Source organism: Ursus arctos, unplaced genomic scaffold (assembly GCF_023065955.2).
Source record: "Ursus arctos isolate Adak ecotype North America unplaced genomic scaffold, UrsArc2.0 scaffold_1, whole genome shotgun sequence".
In the NCBI taxonomy this organism is placed as follows: Eukaryota; Metazoa; Chordata; class Mammalia; order Carnivora; family Ursidae; genus Ursus; species Ursus arctos.
This window is the reverse complement of record NW_026622763.1, coordinates 103488090-103503776: the sequence shown is the minus strand read 5'-3', so window position 1 is coordinate 103503776 and position 15687 is coordinate 103488090.

Below are 15687 nucleotides of genomic sequence, written 5' to 3'. Positions count from 1 at the left end.
ACCACCGGTGCACCTTGGTCGGGCTTCGAAGCTTTGTGGAGCCCGCTGGAAGCCCTCGGTAACCGAATACGAGGAGGAAGGGGTGAGAGGTGGAAGAAGGTGGGGGAGCCCGTCTCCCAGCTCCACTCCCTGCAAGGGGGCATTTTCGTACAGAACTCAGAGCAGCAGGCTTCCTGGCAGTGAATTTCTGTCCTCGGCCACATTTGGGAGAACTCTGCGCCTCCGCCCCCACCTTCTGGCCCCGGACCCCCAGCTTTCTGTGGACAGTCCCTCCTTGAGGCCGCCACATCGGAAGTCCCAAAGCAAGGAAGTCGGTCGGGCCCTTCTGCACGTGGTCCGCTGAGGTCTTGCTTCCTTTTGATTCTCTTTCTAGGGCTCAGTTCAAAATGATATCTCCTGTAGAGCAGACTTCTTTTTTTAACCCTCCGGCTAACGTGGAAAGAATTTGTTTAGTTTGCTGTGGTGTGGCGGCATAAGCCATTGGCAGGGTGATTCATAAACCCCGGGCTGCTGACGGGCTCGGGGAGGGACCGCGCTGGGGGAGCTCGCTGTAAGCTTCTAACCGAGAGGAAAGACGTCTGGGGCTGATAACGGCACAACGTTGGCTCTCCGTGCCAGCCCCTCAGTGCGAGGCTGGCGTCTCTCATACGGAGCACGTGCCTTTTGCGAACAGGAGGAGGAGGAGGAGAACCCGAGAGGCACGCGCGCGCAAAGGGCTGGATTACAGGTCAGGCTGGATCGAGACGCACGTCCCTCACCCTCGCGAGGATGTGTTCGGAAATCCTGAGCGTGCAGAAAGGCGTCAGGCCCGTGGAGAGGCCCGAAGGCGTGAGTTACGCACTGTTAAAGCTCCTGAAGCATGAGGTTTCCTTCCAGGTCTGAGGACATCTTAATATGGAGAACTGGGCTCTTAGAAATTCCATTAAATCTTGGCTCTCTGTTCCGCTTGTCTCAGAGCTCACTGTGAAACAGATCTTATTGGCACTTCTCAAAAGGAGCCAGGTTGAGGCAATGGAAAAAGGTCTGATGCGGTAGGAATCCCGGGATTTCTTCAGCCAGTCGCTGTGTCACCTTAGATGAGTGGCTTAGCCAGGCCGTCCCAGGCTTTCAGGAGGACTAAGAGGTACGTAAAGGTCTTCGCGTAGTGCCCGATACACAAATCATGCCTGATAAGGAGAGAACGCGTTACGGGAGCTTTATCGTGCCCGCGTAGACCGCACGCAACACATCAGTGGGAGCTTTTGCCCAGATGCCGGCCTTGCCCCTCTAAACACCGTCGATTCGTAGTGCTCTCCAAGGCCTGGAGCCCCGAGCAGCTTTCCTATGAACGTTATCAGCCAGAGGGACCCAAGAACCCTGTCTGAGACAATCAGTCGCTCTATTTCTTTGCTGTGGCTGCTGGAAGAAATCTCAAAACAATCTCTTGCCGTTCTGAAGTCCAGAATTCCAAAATCAGTTTCACTGGGTCAACATCAAGGTGTCAGCAGGACCACGCGCCCTCCTGGAGCTCAACGGGAGAGTGGATTCCTTGCATCCTTCAGCTTCTGGTGACTGCTGGCACTTCTGGGCTTGTGGCTGCATCACTCCCATCGCTTTCTCTGTGGCCACGTGGCCTTCTCCACGTGGGTGTGTAAGATCTCCCTCTGCCTCTTTCTCGTAAGTCCCCGGTGATTGCCTCTAAGGTCCACCCGGATAACCCACGATAACCCCCCATCTGAAGGTCATTGACTCAATCACATCGGGAAAGACCCTTTTTCCAAATAAAGTCACATTCCCGAGGGATGGGGATTAGGCATTTATGTCTCCAGGGGCCATTCTTCAGACATTATCAGCTGCCATCAAGGACATTTACTTTTTCTATCTCTTTTTGGTGTTTTTTTGATGATGAAGTTTAAGATGTGCGTTGTATCACTCTGGTGAGACCTGCATAGACCAATGGCCGCGGCATCGGGACAGGAGACAAGTCACAAGAGAGCACCAGGAACCTGGAGTTATTGGCATGTGCTTGGCTTTGCCCCACGGTTTGCTATTGGTGGGTTTCTTCCTCACTAAAGCGGTAGCCGGAGATACAGAGCACCTGCTATGCTTTTGATGGGGAAAGCTTTCAGTTCTCACGAGGGGAAACACCCAGTGAATGTGTGGTTTTTCTCCATAGCTAAATTGAGCATAGTATGTGAAGAAATATTGCCCCAAACCTTTCCTATCAAAAGCATTTAAGTTATTCTTAGACAGTTTTGACGGCAGCCTGTCTTTCCTTGGAGTCGTAGCCATGCATTATTTAATGCACATTTCTGCTCAGTTCCATCCCCACCCCCAACCTAGGTGCTGCGAATGTGTTTGGTATTTAAGACACATGCAAGAACATGATCCACAGAGCGTGGGTTCAACCTACTCCCTACAGTGCTGCTAATACCCAAATGTGTGTTTCGGGTTATGAAATAGTTTGTATTTCTTTGAGATGTTATGCAGATTTCTTGTAATAAAACCTTTTACTGTTAACCTTTGTTCAGTAATAGTAACATTTGTTTCTATCTGCTACAACCCTACTCTTTCTGTGAAACATTTATTAAATAAAGATGGAAGGATGTTGGTAATTTGCAAGTCCTCCTGTCTCCCTTAGATATCTGGAAGAGAAGTATATTGTTTCAGTGGAATCTAGAATTTGTTTTTCAAAGAATAAAAAGAGAAAATACAAATTGTTTCTCGTTTTGTTTGCATTTGAATAACCCCCCCCCGCCCCCAATTTGGGACTAACCTGATATTTGAGGGGGGAGGGGAAGGGGGAAGATACCACGCAAATAGCAAAACTGGTATTGGAAGCTCAGGGGAAACCAGAACATTGTAGGTGCAGGGTGGTACATGTCATCGGTGGAAGCCAGACTGGGGTTATATAAATAATGGGACTTTTTAGTCACAAGGTCATTAAACAATCTTTTCCATCAGAGCACGTTCTGTGGGCCCAAGAAATCGGATCAATTCCTTCATTCATTCATTTAGCTGATATTTTGTGAGCAGCCTTATGTGGCAGGTGTTACAGGGAAAATGGTGAGCAGACAGGGTTCCTGCCTTTGCTGGAAGGCATCCTTGTGGAGGAAACACACCGAGAACCTTTGGGGGCACCTGGGGGGCTCAGTCAGTTAAGCGTCTGCCTTTGGTTCAGGTCATGATCTCTGGATCCTGGAATCCAGCCCTGCTCAGCAGGGAGTCTGCCTCTCCATCTGCCCCTCTGCTCCCCCCACTCCTCCCGCTAGGTCTTTCTCTCTCTCTCAAATAAATAAATAAATATAATCTTTAAAAAAAAAAAAAAAAAGAACTTTTGGATTTTTCTAATTTTACCCTAAGAGCAAATTGGAGTCTCAAAACAATCTTAAAAGGAGAGAAGTAGGAACTGTCATGATTCGATTTGCATTTGAAATAATCCCTTGGCTGGAAACAAGTATGAGAGTGGGTAGACCTCAGCCAGGGGAAGGGAAGCCTAATGGGGGCCAGGGTGCTAGCTGTGGAGGAAAGGGATGGATCTGCAAGATGTTTATGAGGTAGAGTCCACAGAACCAGGGAATGGGCTCGTTCTAATTGGGTGGCCATAAGTCTCTATCTGTTGGGACAGTCTTGGTTTATGCCTATTGGTTCAACATAATCTTGAATGGTCCCTCCTTTTCCTTCCCAAAGTGGCCTTGTTTGGACCACAAACTATGTGGTTATCTTACCTATGAGGCATGAGGGAAAGGGTGGTGGTGTCAAGAATAAATTCTGAGTCTCTGGCTTACGCAGCTGGAAGGGATGCCGTTGCCTGAGATAGTGAATGGGAGAAAATCATGATCGTAGAGATCGTAATGTCACAACCAATTCCATGGGGAAAGAAGTCAAATGTTTCTTCGGGCTTAATAGCATTGGCATTTTCCTGGTCATTCAACTGAGCAATTGTTGCCCGTTAGTACTGGTAAAAACAGGTACCATCCACTCCGTCGTGTGGTCCCACCAGCCCCGCTGTGTGATATGGTCACCAAGCTTCCTGGGGACTATGGCCACAGTTCACCCTAACCAACTAATCACGTAGGAAACACATGCTGGTCTCATAGGTATCACACACACCCCACCGCCATTTACTCTTTGGCTCAGGAGGACCACCACACAAATCCCCCCAGCGTCTGCTGGTGATGGAGGGGTTGCTGATGAGGACTGTGTCTGAAAGAGACCGTGTGAGCTCGAAGTGGGCACAGAGCAACAGCAGCTGAGATTTCAAAAAGAAGGCAAACAGGCGAAAGACATAGTTACCGCTGTAGGCAAGGGAACGAGAACATGGGTTTCCATTTCCCTATATTATACACCAGAATGTACATTTGCTTTCTGCTTAATCACGTTCTCCTCCCATAGATGGCTGATCGGTGGGTGACTTGATTGCGGGGAATCTTCCTCTCATGCCACATCTGCTGGCAGAGCAGGGAACTCTGCGCCCTTCTCCCAATCTCTGCTTCCAAGAGCCTTCTCATCATTCAGGGACCCCCATGCCTTCTGGGACCTCCCCAGGGCAGCAAGCCAGACTGACCCCCCCCTCGATTCAACAAGGGTCTGAAGTGTGTCCACGAAGTGGACCTCTTTATAGGAATGGGATGCCTTTTTGTCAAACAACTAAGTCTTCTCCCCTTGACCAAGTGTTCTATTTGCTTATGTCTTTTTCTTATCAGTTTGTGGGATCTCTCTGTAAAATAGGCATATTGACTTTTAGTCTATAGGAAATAAAAATATGTCCCAGTCTATCATCTGTCTTTTGATTATGTGTATGGCATCTTTATATATATGAAAGACATCCATATGGTATTTACATATATATACATTTGCACACACACACATATATATTTGCACATACATCTTTGGCTCTCCAGTGATCTTTCTTTCTTTCTTTCTTTCTTTCTTTCTTTCTTTCTTCTTTTTTAAAGATTTTATTTCTTATTTGAAAATATAAAATATTTTATAATAAATATAGATAATAATCTATATAAATAGATATATAATCTATAATAATAACCTATAATAATAATAATCTATATAAATAATACAGATTATGAAAAATAAAGATTTTATTTACTTATTTGACTTTATTTACTTATTTGACAGAGGAGAGAGACAGCCAGTGAGAGAGGGAACACAAGCAGGGGGAGTGGGAGAGGAAGAAACAGGCTCCCAGTGGAGGAGCCTGATGTGGGGCTCGATCCCAGGACTCTGGGATCACACCCTGAGCTGAAGGCAGAAGCTCAACGACTGAGCCACCCAGGCGCCCCCTCCAGTGATTTCTTATCACTGGTAATAAGGTTTCCCCATAGTCTCCGATTTTCTCTAGTTTGATTAAATTTTCTTTGTATTTAGATCTTGAATTATTCAAACATAGCACCGTTTTTTTACAAGTGTTTCTAAAGACAAATAAAAGCCTAACAGAGCTTAATGTATTTTTTCACAAATCACTCCAAACCAGTTTCTTCTGTGAAAATATTGTGTTATAAGAAAACAAGGGTAGAAATATTGTGTTATAAGAAAACAAGAGCAGAGTCGGGCTTATCTGTTGTCTAAGTGTTTACTGTTGGAAATGCTGTGCTCTGCCACGTGCAGTGCTCTGTGCAGGAGACAAAGCTCGCATTTCCCACGTCAGCGCTGGCCGTGGGCTTTCTCCCCACCGCCCGTTTCAGTGCCAGGCGGCACCTGCCTGTGCTCTGTCCATGTGGACCCCACTTCTGAGCAGGTGACCCCCACTCTGGGAAAATCCCCCTCTTCTGCCCTCATTTCCTCCCCCAGCAGAGCAGCCAGTTCTCCTTCTGTCCCTAAACCAGCCCTAGATGGAAAGACTTGGTCAGACCTCAATTTAGAACCTCCTTTCCTGTGATGATGCTGATGAGGACTATTTTAAAGGCATTACCTTTTCGTGGTAAAAAAACAAAAAACAAAAAACAAAAAACAAAAAACAAAAAACAAACACGCAAAATGGGTTGTGATAAGTAGAAGTCTTCCCCAAGTGAACCCGGGTGGATGTGGCGGCATTCAAGGACCACCTCTCACTCGCGTGTCTGACCGGCCCATCGGCAGAGTGTTGCCCTCCTCTTGGGGGCCGGGTGACCAGCTGGACAAGTGCGGGCATCTTCATCGGGGCTGCCGGGCAGCTGGAGGATGTGGGAGAGGATGCCTGCTTCTGATCCAACTCTCCTCTCCTTTGTCCAGAAATAGGCACACAATGAGGAGGTCGTCTGGTTCCACATGGCACTTGTCCCAGAAAAGCAGGTGCCCTGCATGATGTGGACTTGCACGTGCGTTAATAGAGCGGTTTCCATTCAGAGTGCAGAAGTCTGGCTTCAGAAGGAGCCTCGGTTCACCAACGGTGGAGAGAATGAGGAACGGCAGAAACGGTCTTTGTTCTAAAGGAAACCCCAAGGGCCGCAGTCATTTGGACACCTGGTTCTGAAAGGACAGAGCATCAAACTTGGCCCGATTGCCCTCTGTAAGGAAGGTAAGCTCTGAGCGAAGAAAGGCCGTTGTCAGAAAGCAAGTAGAGGGTTTCTTGGTGGGAATGGGGTTTTGGGTCCTAGCTACATCCACACACGAAAAGCCACTGCATATTCATTGACCATCCGCCAATCCTGTGCAGGGAGCAAAGGCCTGGCCAGCAGAGCCTGCAGCCCTGGGGAATGTCCTAAGGGACCAGGCAAACAGGCCAGAAAACCACTGTCCTCTTGGTGGGAGACAGTGACTGGAGATGCTTATGGCCCTGGAAGAGAAGGGTCTGAAGCCGAATAAGGAGAAGAGCCTGGCACCATGCACGACTCAGTGGCACGTCCCGGGGCCTTTCCCTAGCCTGTGCACAAGGACACGCGAGGAACATTCACTCTCCCCTCCTCTCTCTCTTCCTGAAGCAGCCCTAGGGTTCCCATGGTCACTCATGGTTCCTGCTTCTTGAGCCCTCTTGGGTCTTGCTCCCTTAGATGAAACGTTCTTAGCTCTGCTGCTCAGAGGAGACCTTGATCAGGGCACTATCCATGGGAGCAGAGAGCCAGGCCGAGTCTCACGGCCAAGGGTGACATCCATGGAGCAGCTAGAGGCAGACGGCCACACGTTTGTGGTCCCTGTGACCACGGAGGGATGTGGCGGAGGTCTTTCAGCTTCTCAGGGAGCGGGTGGTGTTACTCAAGGAGACTCCAGCTCCTCTCCCTCCCTTCCTTGGCCCCAAATATTTATTGAGCACCTACTATATGCCATGGGTGTTTGTAGGAACTGGGAATATAGTAAGAAACAAAAACAAGCCTTTACCCACGTGGGGCTTATGTTCTGAGGCGGGGAGACAGGCAAACATCAAAGGAACAAACACACCAGTGTTAGAATATCAGATAGTGATCAGGACTGTGAAGAAAAACGAAACCGGCCAAGGGCGGGGGGAGGGAGGGAGGGACCTGTCATGGGGCCGTCTCCCTACAGAGTGACACTGGGGAAACTGGTCTGTCTTACTCAGTGTCCATCTGTGGGTCTTGGCCCAGGACAGCTAACTCCCCGAGGACACTCAGAGGGACTCCAGGGCTCTCTCCCCGCTTTGGGGCAGCCCGAAGTGAATGCCGCAGCTTGGACTGACATTCAGGCCTCCCCTCTGCAAATGGAGGAGGAGGACAGATTGGTTTGGAGTGGCAGGACGTGTTCTGGGGTGATGTTGCAGGAAAATCTGCTCTGTCCAAGCCTCCCTGCCTTTGGGGAGCCACTCCTGCAAGCTTGACACCCCTCAGTGCTCCTGTAGCCCTAACAACCTCTCCCAGCAGCATCTCAGCACCAAGCTGGGTCCCACCCCCAGCTGTCCCTGCTCACAGTCTCCTTTCTGGGCAAGCCCCCGGGGCTTCTCGGCAGTGGCTCCACGGACCCCAAATCTGGGTGCACGAATGTCCTCTAGCCCCAGCATTTAGCAGGAAATCACAGGAGACAGGCAGCTCACCAAACGACCAGAACACAGAGTTTAAAAATAGCCCCTCGGCAGTGCCTGATTTCTACAAAGGCAATTCCACTGGATCTCGTCACGTTTTTACGTTCTGGAAGCACTAGATACGGGTTTTCACAATGCGCTTTAAAGCCATCCATATGACATGTCGCCAAAGACAGGCACAGTTACAGCAACCCAAAGGATTTTTTTAATGAATAAAGAGTGAAGCCTGGAAGCCCCGGAAAGCGATAGTTGGGAAGAAGTGGATTTTTGCAGTCTGGGTGTGAATCAGACGGGCGGGGAGCCCCGGAATGGGTCAGGAAGCGGAAGTGGGCTGCTGGGAATAGAAATGAGAGGAACTCAGAAATCTGGAGAGGTATCCTCCAGCTGCCTGGGCCATTGACATGCAGGGACAAGCAGAACCAGAGTGCACAGTCCCCTCCCCACAGCGCTCCCCCCAGGAAGAAGCCACAGACCCCCCTTAAAATTAGCATAGGAAATCCTGAGGTCTTAGCCTCCTGCCTGGCCAGCTGCAGGACTCTATCCTCTCTGCCAGCAATCTCTCCTGGTCTCCGCTGGCAATCACCTGTTAAAATCCAACAGGTGAGAGAGAGAGAGGAGAGGAAGAAAGAAAGAAAACTGGATGATTTTTGTTCAATAAATATTTATTGAGTGCCTCTTACATTCAGTGCTATTGTAGACCTCACAGCAGGTGCAATGACAAGAACAATGTCCTCCTCTCTTGGTGTTTGCACTCTGGGCTGGGGCGGTGGGAAACAAAGCCACAAACCTGTAATCAGTTAGTCAGGCGGTACAAGGGGCTATGAGGAAAAACAGGGTCAGGGGAGAGGAAGGAGGGGAGAGCCTGGGGAGAGATGGAAATCAGACAGGAGGGTCTGTGAGACCAGATGGAAATCAGAACAGGAAGGTTCCAGCTCATCAGACATTTCATTTCATTGGACAATTTGGGATCTTCCCCTAAATGCCTGGGCCTGATGCTGAAAAGAACACCAATGGAACCCGACTGTCACTTGCCATCATATAAAAGAGTATTTTGGAAGGAAATTACACATGGGACCCGTGAGCTCCCGAGTCACGTCCAGAATCACCACGTACCTTCTGGCACAAGGCTGACACACCTATTGGAGTCCTGGCCAGGACGGTTTTTCCTTTTCACCCTAATATAGCCTTGGCTATTTGGATGACATTGTAAGGCAGTGGGCGGAGTTGAACATACAGGCCCAATTCATCACCTCGAACCAGAAGGAGGCCTTCACTCCAGGCCACTCCTCCTTTAGGGAAGGCCCCTTTTGCTCTGCTGGCTCAGGGCCTGGGAGAGATGCAAAGGTGGACGAGCCTCTCAGCCTTCTAGAACCTGCGTCCGCAACACAACGGCAGGGCAGGGAAGTGTGGACCCCAGCGTAGTCCGGTAACAGAGCCACGTTGTGCTCTGTGCACCCCCAATGCCACGTGGGGTCCCCTGGAAACACAGCACCGTGCTAATGGTTTCCAGTATGAGCGATGGTCCCCATTTCACAGGAATCCACAGCAAGCTCTGGCCACCTCCCCCTCTCCCTATGAGCTCCTTTCCCATCATCAAAGTCCTTATTCCATATTTCATCCTGAAGTCTTCCAGCCCTCCCACACCCCCACTCCCACCTTTGCAGATAACCCAGAATCTCGAAGAGAGAAAACAGGCTCGTGCTTTGACATGAACGGTCACCCACACACCTCTCCTCTCCTTGTCATCAGTCTCTGGGGAAGAAACACACTTCCTCCTGCATGTGGCTTGGCTCCTGCCTCCACGGGGACCTTCGATCCCGTTTCTCCTGTCCTACAGGACCTACCTCCACCACCGCCTCCCATCCTACTGATTTTTCAACCTCTTCCTACCTAGCAGAGTCTTGCTCGTCCCCCAAAAGCATGTTCCTGTTTCTATCATCCCAAAAGCATATACTATTTTTGAAAAATTTGAAAGTAGAGAGAAATAGGAAGGAGAAGGAGAAGATGTGCCCACCTCCAGCACTGTTTCGGGGCCCCGCACCCATGGGCATGAGACGCTCACGCACAGCCCAGCATTTCCACATTGTTTCATGCATTTGTTCAGACTTGAAATCCCATCACACATAGTCTGGTATCCTATTATACTTAAAATTATATCCTAAGCATTTTTCCCATTTTACAAAAATTCTCCATATAAAAATTAAAATGGTAAAAAAAAAAAGTCCTCTCGTGGATGTGTCACACTTAAACATTCCCTTTGAAGGCTCTTCAGTTTGGTTGCCACGTGTCTTCATGCTAAATAACCCGGAGATCAACAACTTGGGTGCAGAACTCTCTGTCCTCATCTTAGGATGTGTCTCCAGAGTGGGATCATTGGGTCAGAAGGTATGAACCTGTCTAATGGTCGGGTTACTGATGGTTGGACTCCTTTCCAGAAACACCCACCAGTTCACACCCACATCAGCAGCTTCTGATTCTGAGACACCTTGCCAACATGGCTGCCGATGCCCTTTGCCCACTGACTTAACAGTATTGCTCTTCCTCTCTAGTCTATATTGATTCTTCATTAATTTGGGATATCAACCTCTCGTCTTTTCACATTTGTTACCAGTGTTTCCTTATTATTGTTTCCTAAGACAGAGAAATGTTTTGTTGTACCTATAATCAAATATGTTGATTTTTAATTTGAGCTAGAATTTTTTTTCTAGTTTTCCAAGTTAAAATGTATTTAGGATTTTTTTTCTGTGGTATGAGGTGAGGATCTCATTTTGCCCCTAACTAGTCCATTATCACATCCTGTTTATGGGATAATCTATTCTTTTCCCATTGGTTGGTGATGATTTTTTTAAAGGGTATAATAGGTCCTTACATGTACTCTGCCTATTTCTGGGTGATGTTTTTAATTCTGTTGATCTGACTTTACTTGTGAGAGAAACATGATTTTCTTTCTTTCTTACTAAGTTTTAGAACTAGTAGCATTTATTACTTTGTTCTAAAAAAAGATATTTGTACTCATTTATTTTTTTCAAGAAAACTAATGCTTTTTGGTTTTGTTTTAATTTAAATTTTAGTTAGTTAATATGCAGTACAATATTGGTTTTTGGAGTAGGATTCATTGATTTCATCACTTACAAACATCACATCACAAGTGCCCTCCTTAATCCCCATCCCCCACCTAGTCCATCCCCCTCCCACCTCCCTCCATCAACCCTCAGTTTGTTCTCTATCGTTAAGAGTCTCTTACGGTTTGTTTCCCTCTCTCCTTGTTTGTAATGGTTTTGCTAAGATAAAAGTATTCCTTTGAGATTTTATTTGGGTTGTGTTAAACTCATAAATTCACTTGAGAAGAATTTATTTCTTTATAGTTTTTGACATTCCATCAGGCATGTGCTATGTTGGTCCATTGATTTAAGTTTTATTCTTTATATCTCATTACAATTTCTAATTTTTAATTTTTCCCTGTGTGTATCTTATTAATTTTATCTCAAAGTACACATATTAGTCCTATTGAGAATGGCATTCCTGGGGCGCCTGGGTGGCTCAGTTGGTTGTGAGATTGAGTCCTGCATCAGGCTCCATGCTGGGTGTGGTATTTGCTTAAGATTCTCTCTCTCTCCCTCTGTCCCCATTCTCTCTCTAAAGAAAAGAAAGAAAGAAAGAAAGAAAGAAAGAAAGAAAGAAAGAAAGAAAAAAGGAAAGAAAGAAAAAGGGAGAAGAGGAGAAGAGAAGAGAAGAGAAGAGAAGAGAAGAGAAGAGAAGAAGAGAAGAGAGGAGGAGAAAAAAAAGAAAAGAGAATGGTATTCCTTCTTCACACACATTCTATCTTCCGGTTAGTTTTGCTAGTAAGATGGAAAGCTAGCATGCTTTCCATGTTTATTTCATATTGCTGACCTCTTTATTAATTCATTAAGTCTAAAACACTTTTGGTTGATTCTCTGAAGTTTCGTGGGCACAGTATTATATATATATAAGCAACGGTTATTTTGCATTTAAAAAAATTTTTTTTGAGATTTATTTATTTATTTGAGAGAGAGAGTATGTGTGTGCGTGCAGAGGGCTAGGGGTAGAGGAAGGAGAGAATTTCAAGCGGATTCTTCTCCACACGGAGTGTAAGCAGTATGCTGGCCTCAATCCCAGGACCCTGAGATCACAATCTGAGCCAAAATCAAGTGTCGGACACTCAACAGACTGAGCCGCCCAGGCGCCCCTATTTTGCATTTTAAATTCTAACAGTAATTATTTATTGTCTTCTATGTGCTTAGAGAGCTTCCAGGATGATTTTAAAGGGGTGCTGAGTTTTACGCAACTCTTTCTCCAGCATTCATTCATGCATGTGATTTTGGTTTTTCCTATGAAAGTTCCCATGCTACATATTTACGTTTCCTGATATTAAATTATTCTTGCTCCTCTGACATATGTTTAATGCGAATGTTACCTTTTAAAATTAATTTTTTAAAAATGTTATTTAATACATTTATACATTTGCTGGCATATTTTAATTCATTTTTTATTTATTTATTTTTAAGATTTTATTTATTTATTTGACAGAGAGAGAGCAACAGCCAGCGAGAGAGGGAACACAAGCAGGGGGAGTGGGAGAGGAAGAAGCAGGCTCTCAGCGGAGGAGCCTGATGTGGGGCTCGATCCCAGAACACCAGGATCACGCCCTGAGCTGAAGGCAGACGCTTAACGACTGAGCCACCCAGGCGCCCCAACTGCTGGCATTTTTTTAAAGCTGTAAGTGAAATCGTCTATAATTTCCTTGTTTTATTCCAGCTTCATCAAGTTTGAATCTTCTATCAAGCAAGTTACATCCAATAAGTTAAAACTAACTTTTAGTCAATCTCCATCTTCTGGGTGAGTTTATGTAGCTGGAGAATGTCTTTGAAAGCGTAAGACATTCACCGAGAGAGGTTTTTAGGCCTGAAGATTTGAGAGAGAGAAATCTTTTGTAACCTTTTGCATTTCTTCCATGATTATGGCCTTTTGAAGTTTTCTACTTTTTCTTGGCAATTTTGTTAACATTTTTAGAAAAAACATCTTTCATTTCATTACAAGTCAAAAAGTCTCGATACCACATCCTACACGTTTGTTTCTATACATCTTTCTCATTTCTAATTTTCTTTGCTTTTTCTTCTTTTTCTGATTCGATTTGCCAAAGATTGACTCATTAATTGCATGTTTGTTTAGAAAATCAAGTTAAACATTTCCAATGCTTGCAATTACAGAGCCCTCTGTCAAAAGAAAAGCAGGCAGTAACCATGAATTAGGAGCAAAGGCGGCCCGAAAGCACAGCCTGTTTGTGGCGAACTGAGTGTCGGGTGCTTGGGTGTGGGTCACGGTTTGCCATCCATCGCTGTCTTTGGGGTTTTGTTCATTTATGGGTTCGTTCATCTCAGTATGAACTAGTGTCAAAGTGAGATTTGAGCTGCACTTTTGTGAAAGCAGAAGAGAGAAATGCTGCATGAGGAAGCAATTAATTTTCATCTCAAGAAACACTATTTGTTGGGACCGAGAGAGCCAGGAGTGCTGTAATTAGGAAGCACACTGTAAATTTCAGATTCCTTTTACTCTGGATCTTGACAATGAGGAAGACCAGTGGTCTAGTTATTATGTCCACAACACAAATCACCCCCAAAACTCAGCGATAAAAAGCAACAATTTAACACACTTTTGAAATCTGTGGGTCGGCAATTGGGACAGGTCACAACAGGAAGTTTGTCTCTATTCCGTGATACGGGGTCTCAGGTGGAAATCCAGAGTCCCAGGGCTGGAATCTCCCAGCACGGATTTCCTCGAGGTGGTTGGTCCATGCTGACCGTGGGCTGAGGGCCTCCGTCTCTCTCTGTGGCCCTCCCACGGACCCGTGTTCCTCGAGGTGGTTGGTCCATGCTGACCGTGGGCTGAGGGCCTCCGTCTCTCTCTGTGGCCCTCCCACGGACCAGCGTGAGCTTCCCCCCAGCATGTGGCTGTGTTCCAGGGAGGATCATCCCAGGAAGGTGGACTTGGACACAGAAATCACACAGCTTCACCCCTACCGTACTCTTGTTTGAAGCAGTCACAGGGCCCCTAAGATCCAGGGGAGGGGAGATAGACTCTACCTCTTGATGGGAGGACTAGGGTTTGAAAGAATATATGTGGGATCAGAAATGGCACAAGGGCCGTTTTTGTAAAATGCCATCTGTCACAACCAGGAAGTTTCTGGAACAATGACAAAAGATGTCCCTTTTTCCCTCTGGATGGATGTATACAGATAAAGCAAAATAAAACAAAATTAAAGAGCACTTAAAAATTCAAGTTGAGGTAGGAAATAATCAATATAATAAGGATGATAGATTTCTTTTTTTTTTTTTCAAGGATTTGTTTTATTTATTTGAGAGAAAGAGGGAGTGAGTGGGTGGAGGGGCAGAGGGAGAGAATCTTTAAGGAGACTCCAGCTGAGCACAGAGCCCAACAGGGCTTGATCTCAGCACCCATGAGATCCCGACCTGAGCCGAAACCAAGAGTCAGGCACTTAACTGACTGCACCACCCAGACATCCCTCTCTTTCTTTCTTTTTTTTTTTTTTAAGATTTATTTATGTATTTATTTTAAGAGCAGGGAGGTGCAGAGGGAGCGTGAGAGAGAGTCTTAAGCAGACTCCCTGCTGAGTGTGGAGCCGGACATGGGGCTTGATCTCCCTACCCTGAGATCATGACCCTGAGACCACAGCCTGAGCAGAAACCAAGAGTCAGACGCTCGACCGACTGTGCCACCCAGGCGTCCCAGGATGATAGATTTCTTATATCCATCACTACATTTGAAATTATACCTTCTTTCCCCAATTCATTTTTAGAAAAGTTGTCATAGGACCATCACCACACAGGCCCCAAAGATAGACGGTTCAGGGAGATTCACAAGTGTGTGGAAAACAGGGCAGTGTGATCGAGAGTGGCGTAGATGTCTGTGCATGTAAGGTGTGCCAGCATCACCTGACCACAGCCCGTGCTCGCCCGAGTAACGGGTTCCGGTTATACGATCCTACTGTCCACGTTCTGTGGTTCGGTCTAGAAAAACATGGTGACTCTAACTGGCTACTCAGTGAGGAAGTGCACTTCCCTGGGGAGGTAGGAAATGGGGTTGGGTAGGGCCCAGAGTGCTGCCACGTCGAACAATGCAGACACATGCTACAGGCAGTAGGGGGAGGGGACACTGGGGACTGTCCAGTGTGAGAAAAAGGCAACTGTGCTTTAGAAAAAGCCCCCTGGGAGGAGTGTGGAGGGTGGGTTGGTGGAGCCAATAAGAGGCTCTTCCTATAACATCCCTGGGAGCATTCAGAAGACCACATGGAGCAGGGGGTGCCATGACATAGCGCGCTGCCCGCCCTGCGTGGACCGAGTCCACCTTCTCTCTTGCAGCCGGTGGGATAAAACAGAGAAGACAGAGAGGAAACAGGGGAGGACCCAGGGCAGGGGTTCTTGGGAACCTGTGGAGGGATAAGAATAATCACACTAATCACATGAATATTACGTATCGAGAACTTACGGGACATCACACTAAGCCCTTCACCCACCTTACCACTTAGCCACTCCAGGAGGTGGGCCTCCTTACCTCTAGTTTAGAGAGAAGACTCCTGAGGCTCAAAGAGGCTGAGTCAGGTCCCCAGGGTCCCACAGGTGTAAGTGGCAGACCCAAGACTGAATGACAACCTGCCTAGACCCAGAGGCCATGGCAGTCAGCATATGCAAAGGCCATCCAAAGGA